Raw genomic sequence first — 6,198 nt, 5'->3', positions numbered from 1 at the left:
AGACGAATGTAGGGTATGATAGAGCCCATGTCACAGGATTATTTAGGAAATCCTGAGGGGAAATGAGATCATAAGAGCAACTGGGAAAATGTCATAGAAAAGTAAGGGCAATATCCTGCAATATAGGTTATGACAGCTGGGACTGAGTATTTTATTTCAGATCAACTTAAATTGGCTTAAGACGGTTTTGCCTCAGACTGAACTAGAAAAATAAATTGGGAAGGAGCTACTTTCCTGGCTCTGAAGAGGGTGGGGAAAGCCAGGTGGCTTGGGATGTGCAGAAGGTATTTTGGGAGCTACAGATTAAAAGAAGACAGAATTCTTGCTACTGTGTCATATTGCAGGGACAGTTGCCATAGCATCATTTGCTCTAAGAATAGATTTCTATAGCCTGGCAGCAGGTCAAAATATTTATGAGTGAGGATTTTTTTCAAGGCCAATTCAAACAAAATGCAGGTCCCTGTACAGAACCTCTGAAAAGCACATAAGGTAATTCACACAACCTACCCCCAGACTAGAATGATTTGGGGCAACTAGGACACAGCCATGTGGTGTCTGACAAGAGCTTCCACAAAAATTAAAGCAGTCACTCTGCTTTGCCTGAATCTTTAACTGTGAGACAAAGAAACAGAGCATGGATTGTGAATCAAATCAGAAGATTTGTAAGAGAGGGGTATGTCCGAGACAGAACAGCGATCTGAAATTATTTTTCCTCTCATCCACTCTTTTGTCCCTCATAGGGAACTTGGCAGCTCTTTGCACTCCTTAAGGTGCAGAAAGGAGATTTCTGAGCCCAAATCAGGGCTCTGTCTGACCTGTTGTCTTGGCCAGCAATCCAGCTACTCCAGTCAGAAGCAGAGCAAAGGCATCATGACTCAGCTGCCCCTTTCATGCACACAAATAATTTTCCCCAGTGCAGAAGTTTGGAGGCAGTCGCAGAAGCAGGTCGCCTAATTGAGCTTGTATTGTGCATTGATGCAGCATGGGAACTGTCCTTGCTTCCCAGACAACTATGAGACAGAGCTAAAAAGATACTGAACACCACAAAACAGTTTCTAACATTGTGGTAAAACAGAATCTGATTGGGGAAACACACTGCTTATAACAGACCTTCTGCAACGCAGTTGATCTGCCTTCACTCATTCACCCTCATGTGGCTGCACACCTGGGCCACACCATCAGGGCAAACTGCACAAGCATCTCTTCTGAGATGGAGAGGGTTTGAAAGGTGGAGCTCAAACTGTTCTTCCTTTAGAAGCATAAAATGTGATGACAGTCTCCATAAAAACAACCTCTTTTTTCACTTAGGACACTTCGGACATATGACAATATACATTTATGTGTATCACAGTTTCACACCTCAATCACACTTTTGATTAAACCCAGGAGACTTATGGCAAAAACAGGCAAGCTATGGGCAGAGAATACTTCCTCCTCTTTAGCAGTTCTGGGGGATTACAGTGGAAAAATCAAAGAATGACATAAAAGGTTGAGCAAGAAGGAAAAGGCAAGCACTAGAGTCTGTCACCTTTAGGAAATACCGATTAAACAGAGAGACTTTATGGAAAAATCGTGATACACTCTGTGCCTCTGAGCACTACTGCTGAACAAGTAGCTTGTTCTGTGCAGAGTATCTGCTAATTACTTAACTACCACTCCCATCAGATCATAATTTCAAAACTAGGGTCTATAAAATAAATGCAATGGCCAGGGGCTTAATACTGACAGGAAATCTGCAGGCTGTTCTCAAAATTCTCCAATCCACTAATAACATCTTAGTATTCTTTCCTGATGTGTTCGAGTATGCATGACCCTGCCACAGAATTAGCATGACAAAACATTTTTTATTTTGTCACTGTGATGTTCACATAAAGACATTTGCTGACAATAATTGTTTCATGAACATCTGTATGGTACATCTCTTTCTGTTTACCCACACATTTCTATACCAGCTCATGAACTTAAGTTTCTGTGTCTTAATGCTTGTCTTATTGAAAAGAACAGTTGCCAGTGTACTGAAAGAGGCTCTTGGGAGAAACCCAGAAGAAGTTGGAGGCAAAAACCCTCCAGAATATGCTACTGCAAAACACAAACATGTCTTCCTCTTAAACACAGCCTAACTTACCAGTCCCAAGAAATGCACAACTCTGTTTGTGCTGACACTTAGCTAGGATGATTTTGATAGCACAACTCTGAAATAGAAGTTAGCACATACAGTCATTGTGGGAATTTCTTATTATTTGGAATGTCCCATAAAAAGTTCTTAGTTAAAGTTGTGTAGGAGTGGGAAGAAATGGATCCTCTCAGAATATTAAGTCCTTTGCAACCAGTATGAATGTTTAGCAAGCTGGGAGCAAGCACATGGGATATAGGTAGGAGAAGAACATTAAAAACAAAAGAAAGGCAAAACAGATCCAGTCAGGTCACATCTCTATAGGTGTTGTACCTGGGCTGAAACCATGGCCTTCTGCAGAGCACACACTTGTAGGACAGAGGACTGCAGGCAGAGAGGAGTCACTGGAAGCAAGCATACAAGTCCTTCCAGAAAAATAATTGCCTCAGCTGTGTATGAGACAGGGTGAGGAACCTGTAAAACCACTTCAGCTGCTGTTACACTGACTGCAGCATAGCCTGCATCGAGCTGAGCTGAAACGAGCATCACCAGAGTGCAGCATGCTGCCTGGTGTTGTACAGCTTCAGAGTGGAGACAAGCAGCATCACCTGAACAAGCTGGCAAACGCAAATTACAGACTGATGTTAAACCTTTAACCATTCTCACTAACTTATTTTTAAAGTTATTGTGCTGTCTTTCTATGAGACACAGGGCTTGCTGTATCACTTGGGAATGTACATGCTCATGATGCTGTGATGGGTGGGAGATGTGGAAACCCAGCCCCAGTACCAGCCCTTCTTGCAGGGACATTCCAGTGGAGAAGTGGAGAGCCCCCCTGCACCCTTTCATTTGGTGGGTTTATCTGTGGGTTTTTTGTTTCCCATCTGGTAGCTTTACTCTAGATTAGAGGTAATTTTTGTGAACATGATTGTGGTACCATGAAAATCTAAAGAGCTCCATTTGCAGGAAATACAGTGATGATGCTACCAATTACTAGTACATACATTCTGATTTATTCCCTCCATAAAAATGACAGGATTTGGGTCATAATAAGACAGAGAAACATCTTTATCCCCAGATATCAAATGAATGTATGCACTTGAAGGAAAAATAAATGACAACGCACGTAATTTCCCTGTAATCAGCTACTTTGGCCCTTATGGAAGTGCCATACTCCCAGTCTTGTCAAGCTTTGCTATTGACTCCTCAGTACCAGTTTTCTTTTCTGGTACTTTCTTGTTTCCTCTTCCCCCTTTCCTTCCTTCTTTGCTTTCAAGCTCTTCCTCCACCACTCAGGAATGTGCATCCCTGTCACTTGTCACTGCTGCTTTTCCCAGTCACCCATCCCAGTTTCTGTGTACACCCACGCTGAATTAGTGGTCTCGGCAGGTGCTAAGCTTGAAGGGAGCAGGGTGAAAGCAACTGAATTTGCAGCCATAGCCTTGGGGGACCAAACATCTGTGATGAATATTCTCAACACACATTGCTGCTGGTGATCAGAGGAGAGAAAAGCACCTATTGTTTTCCTTTCATGCTGTAGGGTCTCCTGGTGATATTTTTGCTCACTGAGTTTTTTCTGCCTCAAATTATGCAATTCACAGGAAGTCTCCTCATATAAGAGATTGTTGTATAAATAACTGTTTACACAAATCAGCTGCAGGCTTAAAGATGTTACAGACTGAAAGAAGTCAGCTGCATCTTCTTGTCATATCCTGTTGGTTAAATTATGTTAAGATGCTGAGACAGTGAGTCCATTGAAATCTTCATTGTTTTCTGTTTTAGCATCACGAACATACCCAATGGACAGAAGTCATGTCTTGTGCTTTTATAAAAAGTAGCATTACTATTTACAGAACAAAATTCAGGGCAAAAAGCAAACGTGGCGTATGTAAAGATCTGATGGTACTACTTTTCTATACTAGGGCAAATAAATAAAATACCAATGGAAAATTATTTTTATGTAGTCTGTGTAGGGCAATTTAAAAAAAATCCCAGAAGTCATCAAAGAAAGCAGCTTTGTGACTCTCCACAAACAACTTATTTTCTTGAAATCTTAAAATGTGATCCACTGGAAATGGGAAAATAAAGTTTTATAGACACAAGCAACACTTACCAGTCCTGGATGGCATAATATGTGGCAAACTGCTTAGTCAATTATCAACAAACAAATAAGGGAATCTGAACAACTTGAAAATTCAGGAAATCATGCCAGTCCTGCTATAACAGAATTATCACAACAGAAACTTTTTAAACAGAGAAATTTAATTTTCAATTGCAGTGTTTCTACATTTTTATTCAGACAAAAGTTTTGATATTTTTTTTTCCCCTGCAGTTTGGCTGACCTACATTTCACCTAAGTGCCTAATGTGTTTCTGGAGAAAGGGGGTTACAGCAGCTGCCCAAACTGTGGGAGCTGACTAGTCAGAAACCAAGCCAGACAGGCAGGCACGAGCCTGCCATCTAGGTTAAAAGCAATCTGGGTTAGTAAGTGTACTTCTCCAACCACACAGGATTATGTTGGTTTTGCTCTTTTGCAAAAGGCACAGGAGGTCTGCCAAAGTGTAGCACTAAAACTCTTTGCCAGAAATGACATTTCAAGTCAAAATTTCAAGTCAAAAATTTAAATTTTTGCTTCTAGGAAGATAAAAAAAGTCTCACTTAAGGAAAAATCAGAAAAGACAGATGTGTTTTAGCTCAGTTTAAGCCTGTCCTTCCACCATAAAGCACGACTCTGCAGCAGGAGAGTCATCATCCTGGGTCACGCTGACACAATACCTGCTTTTACCCTTGAATACTCAACACCAAATGATAGACCTAAATACAAGTTTTGAAACGTTTCTACAGTAGGAAAAAAAAAGTGGAATACAATGAGACAATATGCACAGACTATAACCATTCATACTCTAAAAATGCATTTATTTGATAGTAGGAGGGACAGTACTTTCAGAGTATTGCGCAGTATGGTTTGGAAAGTACAAGGAAAATCCCCTATTAATGGCTAGTGGAAAAGAGCAGAGACCCATGCTGCCTTTATTATTGTGCTCCACAGGAGTGTTAACCAAGGAACACCTGCAGCACTTTCCACAGCATCCTTTTCCACATGTGCCTGGCTGAGAGGCCTCTGGCACTCCAGGCAGATGCTGTGCTCTGAGCACCATGAGGAGCACCAACAGCCAGATCCAGGTGGGTCCCTGGGTTGACATGGCCATCACACACTGAACAGTTGTTCACACATGATCTCAGGCATTGCAGCCCCATTTACTGAAGCCTCCTGAAGGCCATCCCGTCTGCTTACTAAAGTAACTAGAAGTTTTTATATTTATATTTGACTTTCCAGCTGGATTAGCACCATCTGCTTCCATGTCCTGTGTCAGCCCAGTGGCAGCACCACGCAGCAAGGAGGCCACCAAGCCTTTTGCGTGTGTGATTGATCCCACCACCCTGGGGAACCTTGGCTGAAAGCTCCAAGCAAGCCAGGGCTGTTAGCAGAGAGCACGGATATTATCTCTGCAGGAGTCCTTCTGGAATTTATCCTCTGGGATGGGTAGGCAGAGGTCCCATTGACAACTTCCTGGAGAGGAAACAACTGTCTAGTGCATGCTTCTGCTCTGCAAAGGGGTTGGGGAAGAAACACACAGTGTTAGTCCCCAGCATATCTTTGGGTGTCCTTGCCATAGATCATGGCCACCACGGCAGCACTGATTACAAACTGTTTGCAAGAAGGGATTTGGCCCTACTAAAGCACAGATACTAAAGCTGTGGATGATCTCAGCTGAGGACTCGCAGTCTTAAGGGCAGCCTTAATCTCCCTGAGGAGCACAGAGTCACAGAGTTGGAAATAGCAGCATGCATGCAGTAAATAAGTGCAGCATTAGCTGCCCTCCATCCACATGCCAGCACTACCTGGCCAGTGCAAAGGGCATCTCAGGCCCCTGACACCCACCCACACGAGCCCCAGGCACTCAGTTTCCCCACCAAGCACCAGCTGTGTCTTTGCTGTGTCACTGCTGCATTTCCATGCAGAACCTCTGCTATCGCAGGTAGTGAGAAGTATTATAACACCATGTGGTCCACACCAGCAGTTT

Source organism: Sturnus vulgaris, chromosome Z (assembly GCF_052056855.1).
Source record: "Sturnus vulgaris isolate bStuVul1 chromosome Z, bStuVul1.hap1, whole genome shotgun sequence".
In the NCBI taxonomy this organism is placed as follows: Eukaryota; Metazoa; Chordata; class Aves; order Passeriformes; family Sturnidae; genus Sturnus; species Sturnus vulgaris.
The sequence above is the reverse complement of the archived record's forward strand: the minus strand, read 5'-3'. Positions refer to the sequence as shown.